Source organism: Nylanderia fulva, unplaced genomic scaffold (genome assembly GCF_048542155.1).
Source record: "Nylanderia fulva isolate GAGA-0341 unplaced genomic scaffold, ASM4854215v1 Scaffold11, whole genome shotgun sequence".
In the NCBI taxonomy this organism is placed as follows: Eukaryota; Metazoa; Arthropoda; class Insecta; order Hymenoptera; family Formicidae; genus Nylanderia; species Nylanderia fulva.
The window spans coordinates 3,607,295-3,626,398 of NW_028189302.1; the positions used below are offsets into that span (position 1 = coordinate 3,607,295).

A 19,104-nucleotide genomic window follows, 5' to 3' on the forward strand; every position below is an offset into this window, starting at 1 on the left:
AAAAGCTATGGGAAAAAAGTTTCCTACTTAAATAATTGCAATTCACATTTAAACCACACAGATTTTTCTTGCGTTTTATACGTTCAGGTCTTTCAAAGTATATATATGTTGACGCGATTATCTCTATTATTTTTTTGGTGATCTTTCCAAAAAGTCTGTATTAGGAAATTCTGATGCATCTTTATGAAGCAAGGATCTGAAGTAAAAACAGCATCCGAATGAAGTAAGCAAGGAGTGGCTCGAACCGCAAGAGTGCAATTTCCTGCTCACCGCGTTGGGTATAAATGATCCATTGAATGGAAGAGTATTTTACGTTCATATTGTTCTTACTTAGAGGAATAGACGACCCCGTAAAAGAGTACAATGCAAAATCCGACTTCATTATAGTACATTTTTCTAGGGTTACATTAGATCATTGCACATAAAATGTTGCACATATAAAATCCTTCTGTATCACTAATTTTTAAATTATTTTCGAGAAAATAAAAAACACGTATAATTAAAAATCTATTCAATGAATTATTTCTCAAAGATTTCATTGAAAAATAAAAAGAAATTAATCTGCATTTCAGAGAATAGAAATATATGTAAATGAACATGAATAATCGAAAAATAATATCAGTTCAACGTTGTACATATTTTTAAATGTATGACATCACTGAATGATATCATTGTGTTGCTTTCACTTATACTCGCTCGACTCGGAAACCACACTTCTTCCCGTCCGTTGCCCAGAATCCGCGCGGTCCAGCGGAACGCCAAGTTCCGCGACAGAAGAGCGATTGCACGAGAGAAAAATGTCGGGAGGAGTAAAGGTGCACTTCTTCGGGCGAGTCGTATATACCGGTCGTAATGTGGGAGCGAACGCGATATCCTGCACCCACGTGTGCAACTATAAGCCTGCAACTCACAGACGGCGTTGTTAAGTATCTGAATACAAGTATGTAGACACAGTATCCGAATGCTTCTCTCTTACAATGTATTTAACGTCAAATGTGTGTACAAATCTTCTCTCGCGCGATGATAGACGATGCGTTTCTCTTCTTAATTATATCTGCATTATATTTCATTCCTGTGTGGATACTAAGACATATCTCTGAGATTTAATTTAATTATGCATTGTGTTTCGTTTAGCATACCGGCGTAGATAAAGAGAAAGATGAAGTATTTCCATGATCTTATTTGACAGCGCTTGAATTAAGTCGGTAGCAGATTTACATCATTATGTTCTAAACCAACTCGTTGTCGCACTACTCGTAAGTTGAATAATGCAAGTCTTGCGCATATAATCAAGATTGTTGATTCCTCGACTTTGCATAGGGTAACCACTTCCTAGAACGTTAATTACCATTATCGTTATCGTTTGTTATCGTTTGTACTATCGAGGAGACGTTGAAGTCGTCGTTGCATCAAACGCCGAGTTGTGCGACGATTCGTTACAGAAATATATAACTGACGTTGAACAATAATATTTTCTCGATAAAATTATATTTTTTACATTCAATTTTGCCCCTTTTAAATATTTGACAAACTAATTTTTTTCTTGAAAGAGTTCAAGCAGCATCTTATAAAGATTTACAAAAATTTAAAGCATTGTCTTCCTCAATGGAAATAAAATTCATATTTGTTTAGGAAAGAATTGAAGAGTAATTTCGAAGCACATTTGCGTTGCACGCTCAGGCTGCATACATTTTGATATCCGCTGTATCTCGTTGCTGGCGACAACAATGCGTGCTTATGGTATCCAAAACCTAAATAACCCAGTTATACGTATATATCGATAACGGTCACGTACACCGCAACTGGTTTCATTCACAAAACTCGTGTATTACGTTACGCGATCTGAGAGAGTTTGCATTTGATTATTTTATTTACACGCACGCAAATTGATAAAGATATATAATAAGATATTTAATTCTTGAAATATTTTTATCGTTAAGTATATATAAAACAATAAATGCACGCGTATTATATTTTATTATAGGTATAAAAGAATACGAGAAAGCAAAATATATGCACACAGTAAAATTTAATTATCACTTCCCATTGGAATTCCACGTTGAAATTTATGCGTTCAGGTCATTCACTGATACTTATCGTATAATTATCTATGTGCTTTTGCGGTAGATAGCGCGTATGATTAACATTTCCCCCGATACAACCGTCACGTCGTGTTAATCAGTGAAAGATTAAAACTATAGACCACTGATATATAGTATATATTATATATATTTTTCAGTGGCCTCCCTCCAATTAATGTAATCGTCAGCACATGTTTCAAGATGTGAAGGACGGATATAAAAAAATTTACGCGACGAACATATGTTTCCGAATCTCTGTTTAGCCTTTAAATATTTTGACTTTTTACGGGCCACTCGAGATCTCGAGGGGACCACCCTATGATATGACGCTAAAAAACATTCGATGCACCTAATCTTTCGTTTAACATTTTCATATATAAATAATGACATTTCAAGTAACGACTGATTTATCAAGCTCTCAAATTTGTATCAAAGCAGTGCGAGGGAAATTCTTGAGAAGAATCCAAAATTAAGGAGTTCATTTGCTAAAATAAAATTATGTCATATTATAAGAATTAAATGTTACACACACATACACACACAATATTAACATCGGTCACAGTGTTACAGGTGTAAAGGTTCCAATCTCCGAGAGAGCTTTTTTCGTGTAAGACTCGATTTTGCTATTAACGAGCTAAAGTACATTTTCCTGTATCCGCGACACCCAAAAAAGGAAAGTCAGACCGACCGGAGATTATACCGGTTTTAATCAGCTGATTTAGAGTTACACGCGTAATACGTGATGTAATACCATGCCAGAATGTTAGTACGTAAGATGGACGCGATTTCTGTCGGCGGGAACGGTCAGAGCTGGAACGGAGCTTCGGAAAACTGGGTTTTCGAGATTGAAAGCCAGGGGACTAAGAAAGGCTCGATTGGGATAGGTTTGGAACCAGCTTCGAGGCCGCGCGCCCGCGCACACACATCGGGCCTTAAATCTAGTTAGATTAAGTCAGGGGGGCTCCCACTCTCGCTAGCTTCTAATGCGACCGCGTCTCGGCAAAGGAATTCCAGCCTAAGATCCCACACAGGCCAAGTGAAGATGTATACCCATTTCCCGAAACGGAAAAGGGAATCCCAAGCTACGCGCGCTTGTACGTGACAGCGTGAAGCGGACATTTAATTTGTCACGATCTTTATGGACACCTTTGCCGAGATATAATTACCATGCTTTTTTAAAAACATTTAATTGACTTGATAGTATTTTTTTCTATTATTATTATTATTATTATTGTAGCAGGATGTCTAGCGGTTAGGGAAATCTTGAAAACCGGGCATTGTTAGGGGATTTTATAAATCTCGAATTGTCAGGGAAAAAAAAATAATTGAAGGATTTCATGATTCAACATTGAATTGCTTTATCATTGATCAGGATAAATATAATTAGACGGTGGTCTCTCTATTTAATTCCAAAAAGTATCGCATTTCCACGAATATTGTATATCGAGCACCAAGATTATATGATGTGTAAGATACATTCATCTCGAATATCTTTTATAGATATCTCCTACAGGAGCATTGCGGAAAGGTTATTTCGAGGGACTGTCAGTCTCTCTCGCACCCTTCGTTCAAATTAATTAGTCAATCAATTCCATGTGTGTGTGTGTGTGTGTGTGTATGTGCGTGCGTGCGTTCGGAGGGAGAGACGGCGCTTAAATCTAATTCGTCAGACACGACAGGCGGGATAGAGGAAGACGGCAGGCGAGATAAAGCACGGCGTCGAGCGATCTAAGATTATTCTCTCTCTCCACTGCGGGCTAGTTGTGCGTGTTCCTGTGCGTGAATGGATTCTGGGAAGGCGCGACCGTCGGCTCGCTCTTTCGTGAAGTGCTCAAGTGACCGTGGACCACGCTTGTGGGGGCCATGTTAGGATAGATCGTTTCCACGGTTGGCCCTTCGTGCTATCCAACGAGAGGACCCACGGGATGATGCGCCCGCTGCCTTTCTAGGTTGGGCTAGGCTTGGGCTCCCTTTTAACCTGCCCGCATCAAAGTCCCTTCTCTTGTCTCTCTCTCTCTCTCTCTCTCGCATTTTCCTGCCCACTACTCTCTCTCTTTCCTTATCCGTTCTCTCGCACTCTCGCGTTTGTATATAGTAGTGGTGTAGTAAATAGGAAACGTCACGACGCGACGTGAAGGAAGGAGTCTGCGCGCTTTAACTTATGCGGGTATGAAAATGTGCGTGTTATGTTTGCTCTCGCGTTATCGTGCCGGGTTGCTGTCTGACTTTAATGTAGGGCGAGCGCGGGACATTATCTCCCGTGGAAAATCTTCGATGGTGGTATTATGTATCACCAAATTGCTAATAACACTCTGAACTTTCATCCTTATCCATTCTAATCCTGACAGAACCGGGGATTTAAGTTTTATCGGAACGAGCCAATACTCCGCGATTGACTTTTTCTGTGAATACTAAATATGACTGATATTTTTAAATCTCTACAGTATATATATAGTATAGACCGGGGATTTAATTTTTATCTGAACGAGCCAATACTGAGATTACTAAATATAATTGATATTTTTAAATTTATACAGTATATACAGAGTATAAAATTTGATTTAACGAGTAGACTAATTAATTGACATTTAAATAATCGCAGGTAATATCTATTTAATTTTCTTCTGTTTAAAACAATATTTCGTACAATACATTTATGCAGGATTACATCAAGATTTCTCTTAGAGGATAAGAAAGGTATCCTGATAAAAGATGAGCAGCTGATTTAGATTGTTTTCTTGAATGGAAGAAACGCACATATGTAGATCTATCGTGTTAACGTGCGAGACACGTCGCACATAAAAAATTCGTGGCGCTATAAACCACTGAGAATGTCACATCGGAACATTATATATGTGTTTCCGTCGGAATTATCTATCAGATATTTCCTGACTAATGATAAAATAAAATTGTTTTCTGGGAAAAACAATTAATCGCGCATTAAAAATACATTTTATGCATTTCTTTGGAAAATACTTCAATAAAAGTAATATTACTACTTGCATAGAAATATTTTTAGAAATATCTATTGAGTTGATTGTTTACAGCTACTTTTTTTATTATAACAAAAGTTGAGAATATCATAAGTATTAAAAAATTAAAACAAAGTTTTTATTATTACTATTATTATATTTATTATTGATAGCAGTTATTGATTTATACTCTAGAATATATCTGACAATTCTACGCAACAATTGTGAGAATAATTTTCATAGATTTTATTTCAAAAATAAAGCCACATAAACAATTCCGTAATGTATATTTTAAATAAACTTGTTACATATCGAAAAAAAGAATATGCAAAGAAATATATATATATATATATATATATATATATATCTGTAAAATCTCGAAAAATATCAATCAACAAATACAAAGATGTGCATAGTCGAGTAGAATCTATGTGATGAAATGATGAAAAGAGAAAAATCTGAAGAAAATGGAAAACATATGTGAGAACGAGACAACGATTTATGACCGACGATAGCAAGTGATGATTGGCGCCGGCGCCTGGTCATTATCATTATAAATATGATGCACTGTCATGACATATTTCTATGCAATAAAAATTATGTGTTTTTGATGAACATATATCTCAAAACTAATTAAACTAACTCAGCGCGATAATTATATACTCGAGAGAAAGTTGAATCGATTTGTATTCATATAACACATGCGTGTAAAAAATAACAAAATCAACAAAACTTTTCAACAATTTAAATGAAAATTATGATAATATCTTAATAATAAAAACAAGCACATGTTATTTAAAAATTCTAATTTTGTTATAATAAAATTAATTTTTTTAATCTGCCAATTAAGTATTTACTAATTATTTTACGTAATTATAATCTCATATAATATTATCATTGTTAGATTGAACATATAATTTATTCTTATTTATAAAATGAATATTTGTAAAATCGTCATTTTATATTTAAACATGGCTAATATTTTATCACGTGTATCGTTCAGGCTTTTTGTCGACTTTATCGTCGCAAGTTATGAAATAAAAATATTAATATTTGTTGTACGAGGAGGGAGCGATGTCGTGCGCGATAAACGGTGTCCTGTCATATGTTCGTTGATAATCTGGAATCCCTCCCCACGTTTATAAGTCCATGAATGTATCTTCGTATTCGAGCATTCCTTTATCGGGGAGGAGCGGAAGCCGTTATCGCCTTGCTGCAGATAAAAACATATAGTATTTGATAGACCTAGTTACGAGATTCATTAGAAAGGGTGTGACCATTTAATAAACGCTATATCGTGATCGCGGCTTCCCCTTATATAATCGTCTCCGATAGACAGAAAAATTATTATTTGCTATACGCAAACAGTGTTTACTACTAAATTGCGAACAAGTATACTATATATACTGACACGTAAACAATTATTTAATTCGCAACAGCATTCCGGTCTCGTACCAAATGCGGTTGTCGATCGGTGGATCATTTCTTTCCTTGCGATTCACAAAATCAATTAAAAATCCTTAACCATATATTACTCAGAATGCGCGTTTTTCGACGCTTTCATCTTCTGTTCTCTTTTCTCAAGCGTTGCAATGAAATGCTGATCAGTTTAAAGGCAGAAACAAGAAGCTTCCGTCTATCTCTCGAAAGAAAATTACACAATATTTACAATCAGTTAAAATGATTTGTTTAAAGATAGGCAACTGCAACTCTATGAGGCAATTATGAACATCGAGTATTTTTAGAATAAATTGAAAAAAATTCTATACATTTTGGAGAAAATATAAAAAGAAACAGAGAGTTTAAAAAGATGTTAAATTTTAGTTATTTTTTTATCATCAATTCATACAATTTTCTTCACACATTTTATATCTTTTTTTTACTATCTAATCGTATACAATCGTATATTGATTTTTAATCATACAATTCTGGAATAAATTTTAACAGAGCGACTCCAGTGTTTTATGAATGGTATAAATTTTATTTTATTCTCTCTCTCTCTTTTATTTCTCTGAAATTCCTTTTGGAGTCGCGGGGTCAGATAGCCTTGTGACAGCAGGGCGCATTTTATTTCAAAACATAAATGAAAATCGACCGGTGACGGTTGGAATTTTTGCAAATTTGAAATTCAGCAGTAAATCCCCGACTCTTCAGTTACCAGATGAATAGACGATTTAAAGTATTGTACACTTCGTCGGCGTTCTCTTATAAAGTTCAGACGAACTTCAGTTCAAAAAGCGTAGGTATTTTTTCGGTTTTCGGTTTGAGGTATTTTCTCGGGCGAAGAAACAGCGGTGACGAGCGGTTCCTCTTCGAGGGTAACCGAAACAGGTATCTGATCCATCCTGATACCTCGATCATTAACGGCTCTTCGGCAGGTACACCCAATTCTTAAAGCATTCCGAACCTCTCTGGGTCCGCCTAGTGCTCTAAACGAATATACCACCTACAATGACGAGTCGCCTTTGGCTTATTGTGAATGCACGGTTTATGCATATAAATATTGCAACATAAACAAAAGCTATCGGTATATAAATTCACAGGTCCGTAAAAAAATTTCGTTTAATTCAACGAAAAATTAAAAAAAAAAAAGAAGAAAATCATTTATTACGTTTTTGAAATAACAAAAAAAGGGGGGAAATGCTTAGAAAAAAAACAGTAGAAAAAAATATTGTGTCAAAGTTTGAAGTATCTAAAATTTCGAAATAAAGTTTCAAAATAAAAATAATTTTAATATAGAATATAACTACGAAAGAGAGCGAGATACGAATGAAATACTGCGGTAGGTAGCTCGGGCACAAAAGAGCGTTTCGTGTTATTGTTATGCGGTGCGGTATGAACGAGGAATGCTTCCAAATAATATCGGGTATCGTTTATCCGCGGATCGGATTCGTGGCACGTAGTATTCGGCACAACGATTCGGTCTTTCGCGTGCGCCGAGAGGCATTCGCCGAAGAAAGCGCGTAATTATCCGTGCAATCGTGCAAAGCCAGTTAGTTCCCACCCTCGACAAAGATCCAAAGATCCGTCCGTATCGATCCAGCGTGTGGCCAAATACGGAGTACCGTGTAAAAGGGAGCGTGTTTGATGATATCCGTTTCTTTATTACACGACAATTTCTACGATCCATCGCGAAACTGGCTTTCGATTCAGCGAGAGAGCGTTTTTAAATCCCAATCCTGCGATGAAAATGCAATTTAATTTATTTTGACGTGAAATTCAATCATTAATAATTAAATTATTTTTTTGAAAAATTAAATTAGCGTTTTGCCACGAGAGCGTTTTAAATCCCAATTCTGATGAAAATGCAATTTAATTTATTTCAACGTGAAATTAAATAATTAATAATTAAATTATTTATTTGAAAAATTAAAATTAAATTGATGGCGACATTTTTCTTTGCCGAAATTGAAACCGTGTTACAACGAGACCGCATTGCAAAAATAATGTAGCAAAAAAGGGACTACGGGGAACGCGAATGGGCCGATTATTTTTGCGCGAACGGACGAGAAAGAGAGACAAGAAGCCGCGGTAAGAACGAGACCAGACCAGCTGAGAGCCGAGGAGTGCCCAAGGTATTTATTACAGCGCTTTAAACTTCCTCGTGTAATTCACTTGCGCGGCACAAAGTAGATCGTAAGTACGCCCTTTCGCCAGACCGACGACGACTACAACTACGGTAGTAGTCGGTCTCTTATCCGACTCACGCCATTGCTCGTCATTACCGTGCCGTTAAATCACCTTTTTGCATCCGTGGGATATACCCTCGGGCCTCCCATCGGTTTCCTTTTCTGTTTATCCCGCGCTTCAAAACGAGATGCTCCGAAATTACGAAGATTAGTTTTGACGCCTCGTGAATCAGTCATCGTACCAATCTCGCCGACTGGATAATTGATCCATTGATTTTCCGCTTCAGAAACTTTAGAAACTTCAGTGATGTATATCATTTTGTTCTTATCCTTTCATTAATCTTTCTCTGTCTTTCTTTCATTCATTAATTTTTTATTTATTATTAAATTATAAAAATCTTCCATTATGGTTTTAAATATATTGGAGAAAGTGATATTTAGCAAAATATTTTTTGTAAATAATTTAATTTTATTAGTGAACTATATATTTCTCACTACCTCTATCTTGTACAATTAAAAACACAATGAAATCTGTGAATCTCTACTTTGTAAAAATCGGAGAAAAATAATCGAAGATATCGGTATACAATGTAGCGAATAGAGAGAATTCTGCCAAGTGGCAATGAAACAACGAGACAATATATCGTGTAACACTTGAACTCGTTGAAATGAGGGGGAGTTCAAGCACTCTTCTTCCGGTTCTTTCTTACAGCGTGAGTGAAGCTGCTGTGTGACATAGCATCCTGAAACAGAAATAACATTCCCGTATTTTTTAAGCGCATTGTGCGCGTAGACAATGACACGGTTTATACAATACGAACATTCTGGGAGGTTGGCGCCACAACGCTTTCAAAGGCGCAACATTGACCTTCTAGTCACTTATGCAATCGGAAAGACTCATCGAACGTAAAATGCGCACGCGGCAACGTTATGAGAATATTTATAAATTATATAGCAAGCAACTATCATCTCGACAATCGATATGCTTCAAGATCATGAACTTGAATTTGATTTGGGGGACAATGTTTCACGGTAGTTCACTCACGTGACAATGGAAAAGAGAGAGGAAGTGACGAAGTATTAAATAATTCCTACGCACGTATTGTCGTAGGAAGAAAATTAAAAACACATCTTTGTACAATTTTAGCAAATAATGCATTTCCAAGTATATTTTTTGGCAAAAAATTATTTTTAGTCAAAAACATGTATACATCTATAAGAATTTATTATGATAAGATATTTTATACTTAGAGGAAATTTATTTAATGATAAGATAGCTAAGTTTACTGTCATTTTTCTTTGATATTTATTTAAACTTAATTAATGAAGATATACGTGTGAAGATAACGTCAAATTTTTCAATTTTAAAGTCGAAAGTTTTTTCCAAATCAGTAAAGTTTGTCATAACATCCGGTAGATTATTCGATATATATTTTTGATCAATCGTTTCCTTTTTCTCATTCTTCTTTTTCTTTTTCAATGCGAGGAGGCAAACTCGCGTACGAATACAAACTGACAATGTGTCCGTGGAAAGGAATGCGACTCTTCCCTTAACGGATATTTCCAACGAACTTTTCAGCAAACCAAGCAAGCCAAAATGACAGAGAACTGGAGCTCGTTTCAGGTTTAAATTATTCATTTAATTCTCGATTTATCGCATGGATTCGTTTCATTCACCTTTCATTATGCGTTCGTTTCACAATTTTGCGGGCTAGCGCGAAATCAGCATACTTATCGCAAGAATTAAGCAAATTCTATTCGGATTTACATTGAAGAGATTTGGAACCAGATTTAATGGAATTTTTAAGAATATTTTTTTAATATTCTCATTTATATTATACGCTAGAATGATAACTTTAATTCATATATTTTACTGCATAGTATTATTTGATAAATAAAAGTACCAAATACATTACTCTAATACTTAATTAAGATAAATAAAAATTTATATATATATATATATATATATGAAGATAAATCTAAAAATTCTTAAAAATGTCGATATCAATATTAAGATAATTTTTCAAATAAATTCTTATGTAAGTGTTTCGAAGAACGTGTAAGGATAGTAGCAAATTATCTTTGGTATAAGGCTGGCACATACTTCATCGGATGTGCGTTCCTGCCAAATATACCTGTTCTTTCGTGTCAAGGGTTAACCGGTGCAAAACTTTCGTCGGCGATAATTTTCGGGGAACTCTATTTAATATAAAGGATCGGCTGCAAATGGGTGGCCTCGGCGCGCGATATTTGATATAGCAGTTTCGATTTTGTAATACTTCGATCCGATCCGAGTAATCGACGATAAAATCCTTGATAAAAATAATCTGTTATAAATGCGTTACTCAGAACGACAAATCAACAATCCACAATATATATATCTATAATATTTTCAATATTTCTTCATTTTATATTTCGATCATTCTATAAATATACTTATTGCTAGAGCGAAGTGAAAAAAAGAGTGAATTATAACTCTCAATTCAATTAAATAGAGTGATAATCCGATATAATTTCTCCTCTCCTTATGTTCCTTCGAACAACTTAATTTCAGGCAACGTTTTCTCCTTTACGGCAACTTTAAATTTCTCTTTACGATTCTCATGTCAGGGGTCGGCCAACCGAGAGGTAGTTTTGTACGCACACGCTAATTTTCGTGATATTCCATTAAGCGGCGGCGATCGTATTTCCACAGGGCCCTATAAGGGCCTCCCCACACACATTCCGAATTTCGGCGCCGACGAGGATCGGCAAAGCGTCACGGCGCCGGCGCAACAAACCGAAGAAACGATCTCGGTGCGGGCACCCATCATCCTCAAGAGAGGCTGTCGGTTCTTTAGTCTAGACCACAGTCCAATTCCAAGCAATCCCTGTCTCATAACATTCGTCTTTCCATCCCTCCGGTTTCGGCTAATAATACTGCCCCACCTACATATATATATATATATATATATATATATATATATATATATATACGTATGTTTTACGAGAGAACAATAGATGAAGTTCTGCGGATAAATATCTTCAGATGGGTCCAGGATGTTTAGCGGTCAGGGAAATCTGGAAAACTGGGCATTGTCAGGGAATTTTAGAAATCTCGAATAGTCAGGAAATTTTACTATTTTTATCTGCATTTTTTCACATTATTCTACATTTGTCTCAATCATTTGAAAGTTTTTATTTAAAAAATATAAACTTTTCCTTGACTCTCATAACGCTAATTTTCTGTGTTGTTAAAAATCGATTCATCTACAGCGTGTTCGTTCATTTATATTTTCATCGTCGTTTTATTTTATTTTAATGTGTTTGATAGAGACAAAACTAAAAAATTTGATATGATATATAAATAAAGAAGGTGATTACTTAAATAGTTTATAATGACATCGGTTATCGTACATAGTGCAGATTGGTATAATTGAAGGATTTCATGATTTAACATGGAATTGCTTTATCATATAAAAATTAATTTCTACTCTTAAAAAATCTGAAAAAGTCAGGGAATTTTTTTCATTGATTCTGCTAGACACCCTGAATGTCCGTTTTCGATAACTAAAGAAATCCCACGGAGATAACGTTTAGTTTGAGGATATATATACTCTAATGGAAAAGCAGTGCCGCGGCACGAAGAGAAAAGGAATTATAATGAAAGGACGTGTACAGTGAAAACCCATTCTCGACATTTTTCGTCTTATCTAGATTTATCGCGGGGAGAGTCTTGTTAAAATAAACGATTAAATTCTTGTCCAATGATTTCTTCCGTATAACAATAATACGAAGAAAAGAACATTTCCGTCTCTCTCTCTCTCTCTCTCTCTTCGAAATAAAGAAGCTCGATTCGAGTAATGCGAATTAAAAGTCTTGCGGTGCGTGACCGGATTTCATAAGGAGGCATCATGAGGGGCGACGGTCAATAAAAAGAATAAAAGGATTATTTCGCGTTAGTTAAACACTAATTAGACCGAAGCGGCAGTTCACTTTACCGCCGGCGATCTTAATCATAATGGATGAAGTAAAGGCATCGTGGAACGTTGATTTGCCGAATTGATCTTGTGCCTTAACTCTCCCCTTTCTCGCTCATATTCATGTACCGGCAATTAATAATCTTCTAGTAGGACGTAGAACCTTCAAACTTATCGCCAATTATTCCCATGTAACTATCGCGTTAAAGCAGTCGTTAATAGTGTCTTCGCTTTTTCTTCCGACCGTGTTTATGAACACCTAGTGGTAATGTGTTATATTTAGCAAGTGTGAGAACAGACCTTTTATTATGTACGAAATAGCGTTCGATGACACATGCAATTATCAGTTTTGTTATACGCTAATAGTAACCTTAAAGAATTTCAATTCATAAAATATCTCAATTATTTTGTTAATTTTTATTATAAATGTAGAATGCAAATTTTTTTGTCACGCATCCTCGATTCATTTTTTTTCTTGTAGATATGCTTACACATTTGTTAGATGATTTTCATTGCTTTCCCAGAAATTTCTCCAAAATTGTGTATCAGCTGATATTTGTTTAGTAAACTCGTGTATGAGAAGTATTATTGATAATGTGTGTAATTATATTGCAAATGTGTGTCGCCGATACGTTGCACTCAATAACATTGGAAATGGGTCTTGAACGAACGGAAACGAGCATGCACGAGGTCAGAGGCTACACGTTGATAATGACGTCACCTTCTCGAGGACTCGTCAACGTTCATTTCTTTTCTTTATCGCATCATTATCGGAGAAAGACTAGGCTGAGATTAATGCCTTTGCTTTCGGAAAACATTTTAGGTATAAATCATATATATAAATACGATAAATGGACCAAGTACATTCCAAGAATTTTTTAAAAATTCTAAATTTTTAATAAAACTTTCAACTAATCAAAAATAGAGTTTTTGAAAATTAAAAAAAAATCAATATCAGAAATTATTAAATTTTCTTCGCCGATTATAATTTACAAGTTGTAAAATGCAGTTCAACCATGAAGGATTCCATTAATTTGTTTCTTATTTTGCGCTATCGTGTTGAGTTTGTTGTAAACGTGTACGAATATTTTAAGCATTTTGCAGCAACTTTAAGAAACGAAGCATAGCCATTTTATATACGGTCAGATTTGCGCAAAAGCGGATTTTATCATTATATAATTGTATCATCTTAGATCGTATTTTGAGATAACTTCGGTCACATAGTTACAAGCAGATAAATCCTTGCAATTTTATTATTGTCAGACAGTGAAATCGTTATACCCGACAATATGATCATTAATTTAATGAAATAATTAAATAATTATCCGAAAATTTTCGTTGATTAATATTGGAAATGATTGATACCACAACTTTTTGATGATTTTTTTCTATAAAAAAATACTTATTCTCTAAATTAGTTAGAAAATACAAAAGAAATTGTTGTTTTAGGAACTTATATAAATATTATAAGCAATGTGCAACTTATAATATAAATATATGCGAAGCTCGTCTCGAAGGCGCCACTGTCAGATATAAAACTAATTATATGTATTTCGCGATAAGGATTACGCGACAAACTTCAAGAATCGGAGATTATTAAAGTACGCTCGAATAAATTCTTTAGCCGTAACATGATATGAGTGAAATGTAATGCTTGTAATACATTCTAATACTTTGCATTTAATTAAATGAAAAATACTTAATTTTTAACGATTCAATTACGACAAAATTTATTCAATGAAAATGATAGACACATTTAATGCTCCAAAATGTCAACAGTTATTTGCATTCATATAATATATTTAATATTTATTTTTCTTTCGTAATATTATTTACTTATTTATTTTCTTACTTAATATTTAACTACACTTTTTTCAAGCAATTATTTTTTATTAATAATAGAAAGAAATATGCAACTGGTAGAAAGAAAGTAAAAGAACGATTTAGCAAAAATAGAATATTGTTCTTGGAAACTGTTTCTATATAATTTTAGTTTTCGCAATCTCAGATTTTTAGTTATAATATAGAAATTTATTAATAATGTTGATGCAAGAAAATATATATCGGTTTACTATCAATTCTTTAGTATTTTTATTCGCTCAGAAGAGGTTGGATAACACCGATAAAATGAATGAAATTATAGCTATATAAGCAAGTTATTCATAAAGATATTAATAAAATCAATATTCACAGGCGATGCAAACAATATACTCACGAGATTGCTCAAGTTGCATTCACAGAAACGATAATTAACTTAGTATCAATATACGGCGCCGTATATCTTTCACGTGTTGGGACGTAACATTGCAAATTCGCACTCTCTTGTGACCGAGTAGTGTCATTAGGTGACAGAGCGTGATAGAATGTCATCGCACAATGTTGCATCGATGAAGTACGATGATTTGTGCGCGTCAATAAAAATGCCTTGCTTTTTCACCGCGTCGTGTGATTCACGTTATCATAAAACTGGGTGTGCCGTCGTAAAAACTTACGAGCTACATATTCTTTCGATACTTCGATCGCTGACATAATCAAACTTCGAATGCAAAATTTTGATCAAAAAATTTCAAAAAAATTATACGGCTAATCTCTTGATTTGCGCTCTCACAAATTTCTTTTTCTATACTTTTTCCAGAAAGCTTTGTTTCTTCCTGAAATTTTATTTTTATTTTGCCTGATTTTTTTTCGTTAACAAAATTCTCCGACAAAATTCTTTTATAATATTTATCGAGAGAGGAACTTTGTGTTCTGCATATATGCACGCGCCCGCATCCGTGCGTGCATGTATGCAAATGCAATGTGCATTTACTGAGCTGTAACGAGACGCCGATAAACAAGCGGACGAATTAGGTGGTCAAAGACTTGATTCCAATGAGAGATCGTAGCAGTGTAACGAAAATTGCGCGTTAAAACCCAAGTTAAGCGACAACATTCTAAATTGCCTTGAAAATTGAAACGAATTGTTCGCTAATGCGAGCTGTTAATTAGATTTCTGCGATTTGATTGTTCGCAATTAAGCTTCCTCTCGCGCGCTACTTTTTCTCACGTCTATCTCTGCAGACAAATGATTTCGGGCGAAAGTTCGCCTCGTCACTCGATCGTTATATCCATTCGGTTTCGTACGCGTTGTATAGGCTCACGCAGGCAGAACGTAGAGACTTCCCTCGTTTAAAGGAAGGAGATGGCGAAGTAGCGGGAGAAGAAAAGGAGGCCGGGCTCGTCAGGCCGTATCGTAAAAGGTGGGTAAGCACCGGCCGGAACATATTCATGCTCTAGTGAAATTAAATACTAGCGAGAAAGTACGATGCCTCGCGGCTATTTAAACCGTTCGGAGGCGACTCTGTTCGTCTCTCGACAGCATAAATCTCGCGACCGCGTGCGTATGTACACCTCGTACGATGTCGATATCCTATCGCGAAATCGCGTTCCGAACAGATAGGCAACGAGACGAAAAAATACAGTCTACTAGAGCCACGCGAAACGTTCGCGGAATCTAGAGGCACTTTACACAGATTTTTATGTCTGGACCTTGAATAAAAAATTATCTCCAAAAATAATTAGGAATTTCGATATTTTCTTTTGCAATGCTTCATTTCTCGAAAAATATTTACGATGTAAAAGTAACTTTAGAAAATAAAAAGGAACATTATCGCGTATCCGCGTTTATCTCTTAATTGCCTGAGTAATTTAAATGTGTTAAAAACATCTGTTGATATTTTATTGATAAATGAAACGTTGAAATTAAAACTCGAACATGGCTTAGGAAGTTAAAACTTGACGTGTATCGTAAATTCTCACTCTGACTCGATACGAGGAATTGTTTACAATGAATGAAGGCGGCTGATGATAGCGAGATACGATGGCGAAAAATCGAACGATTACGTAATTGAAGGTTTGGCCGCGCCAGTCAGACGATTCCCCTTTTTTCGACAAAGCGAGTTATTTACTGCTATATGTTGGGTGAATAGTGGTTTAACGATTGAACCATAGTTTCACGTAGATAATCGTGCAGTGCGAAAAAAGTTTGATAGTTGCGAAGATTGCAGTTTTAATCGCGAATCAATTATCTCTCGATATGTCTCGTCTTTACATTTAAAATTAAATGTACTTGGAAATATCTACAAACACGCAGCATTTTTATTTTATTATTAATTATTTATTTTTATTATTTTACTTCTTCGTTAAAATAAAAGCTAAAACTAGTAAAAGTTGAAAAACAATTAATCTTTTACAGTTCAAAGTTGCTCTAATGATATGTCGAAATATATCGAGAATGTGGAATTTCTAACATTAGCAAAATTTACTATTTTATTTTAACATAAGCTATCTTCGAAAACAATATCTACGACCAAAGAAATCTACTCTCACTCGAAACTTGCTACGCCAATGACGCTGCTTTTATATAATATAACCAGTTCGATTCTCCAAATTTTTCTACAAACGGATACGAACGCCATAGGGAATCCCATTGAACACGAAAGAAATATGTTTCCAATAAAGATCCAGTTCCCATATTTCAGTAAAAAGTTCTACGATTTGCTCGGAGTTTTTTTTTTTTTAGAATAGTTTCTAAGATATCGATTTATGTTGATGTCAACTATATAATTAAGCGCAAACAATATTTTACTTATACATTTATTTAACATTAAGCGTAATTTGTTTTTAAATTTTAACCAATCTACTGTTATGACACTCTCAGTATTAGCACAAGTGTAATTTCATCAGATTTAATTAATTTCTATACTATATGCTTTTCATTTTATAACATTTTCTATATTACACTAATTACAATACGAGAAGATATTATAAATGTCAAATAGTAGCAGAACTCGCATAGCAATACAAAAATTAAATGCACAATTTTTTCACTAATATACGTGCACAATTAGAAAAATGTTAAACTAATACATATATATTAAACAAAATCAAATTGATCACATATTGAATTATATAATGTTATATTATTACGTGAAGTTTTCTCTTGAAATAAGTTCATTGAAAGAGACATGTCTGACGATGATTACAGCGTTAAAGCGTCGTTACATGTGCTAGGGAGTCTTATTTCAGAGAACCTCATGCATTTCGCGGCGATTACTGATAGTCGTGACGGTGATACGATCGTCTCGTGCATACGATGCACTCGCACCGTGTCGTTTGTCATACCCTAAGTTATACGCACGGCACATCCGGTCGCGGAGTCGCAACCGACCGTGGTCCCGTAACAAACGCGCGTATCGTTACGTACGCATTGTGTAGTAAAAACGTAGTACGCGTAAACGAGGCGAAACTCCACGCATCAAGGGCATTCTAGCTCTTACGTGGCTCCACTCCCACTCTCTTTTGCTTTCTGCTCTCCTATTTCTGCTCGTCTTACAACCGACCCAAATTATTCATCGAAAGCGAATATCCATCTTTGCTCTTTTATATGCATATACGAAGAATTTTGAAAATTGAAGAATAATGTAAAAATATAGGAATTTTTTTGAAAATTTTAATAAAAAGTTGACACATCATAAAGATGACTCAAACATTGCCTCTCTTCTCGCCAGATTTATTGAATATTTTCTCAATGAGAATATAAAAGTACTAATAATTTTTTAATTATAATTAATTGAAAACAACAGATAATGTAATGTCTTGGATTTTATTTTCTAATTATCAAAATATTTTATATTGAGCAATAATATTGCGAGAGAGAGAGACAGTGTTAGAATTTAAAATTAATACATAGATTTTATTAAAAAAAAGAATGAACTTTAAACTTGCTTAAAATGAGTATTGACAAAAATTATATTTTTAAGATATATATATAAATAATGTCTCTTTATGCTTTTATTTTTATTTATGAAAAACTGCAAATGTATCCAAATAGATTACTTGGAAGTTTCAGTATGCCGATTCTGTATGGTAACTTGAGAAGAAGGAATTTTGCTTATCAAGCAAATTTCTTTTGAAGGAGGATAATAAAGGTCAAAATACAATTCTGTTTTTGTCTACGACGATATTTAATTAGTCTCTTTTTATATTGGGAAACATTTTAGCCGTTTAGGAATCTGCATCTATCCTTAGAAGTCTCCGTCCTTGATTATTCTGGTTCTCACGATAAAGCTATGAGAAACGAACTCGCAAAGAGCTGGGCCTGGAGAGAGGCACGTTGACGAAGAGCAACGTGGAGGAGCTCCGATGTCTCGGATGAACGAACGAAAGCGAATAGGACCGAAGTTGACCGAGCTACTTCGTTCTTTCAGTGTCGGACAGTATTCAAACGGAGCTCCAAGGCCAGTAGAATCGAGCAAGAGAGTACTTAAAAATCCGATATTTAACTTTCTCACAAAGAAAACATGCAACTTTGCGAATATTTCTGTTATACGCTCAGGAACATTATGTATGAAGTGCAAAAGCTGATCATAAGTCGATTATTGAGAAAGAAAACGAACTTTTCAAAATTATCGAGACAGATAAA

General features: G+C 34.7%; 1 long non-coding RNA gene across 1 annotated transcript; it reads right to left on the minus strand.

Annotated features, from left to right (window-relative positions):
- Positions 1 to 6,036: 6,036 nt before the first annotated feature.
- LOC146724952 (uncharacterized) lies at positions 6,037 to 15,028 on the minus strand. Its single transcript, XR_014925579.1, has 3 exons — positions 14,857 to 15,028; positions 8,795 to 9,425; positions 6,037 to 6,266 (listed from the first exon to the last, which is right to left on the minus strand). It is a non-coding gene; the product is annotated as an uncharacterized LOC146724952 (long non-coding RNA).
- Positions 15,029 to 19,104: the final 4,076 nt, after the last annotated feature.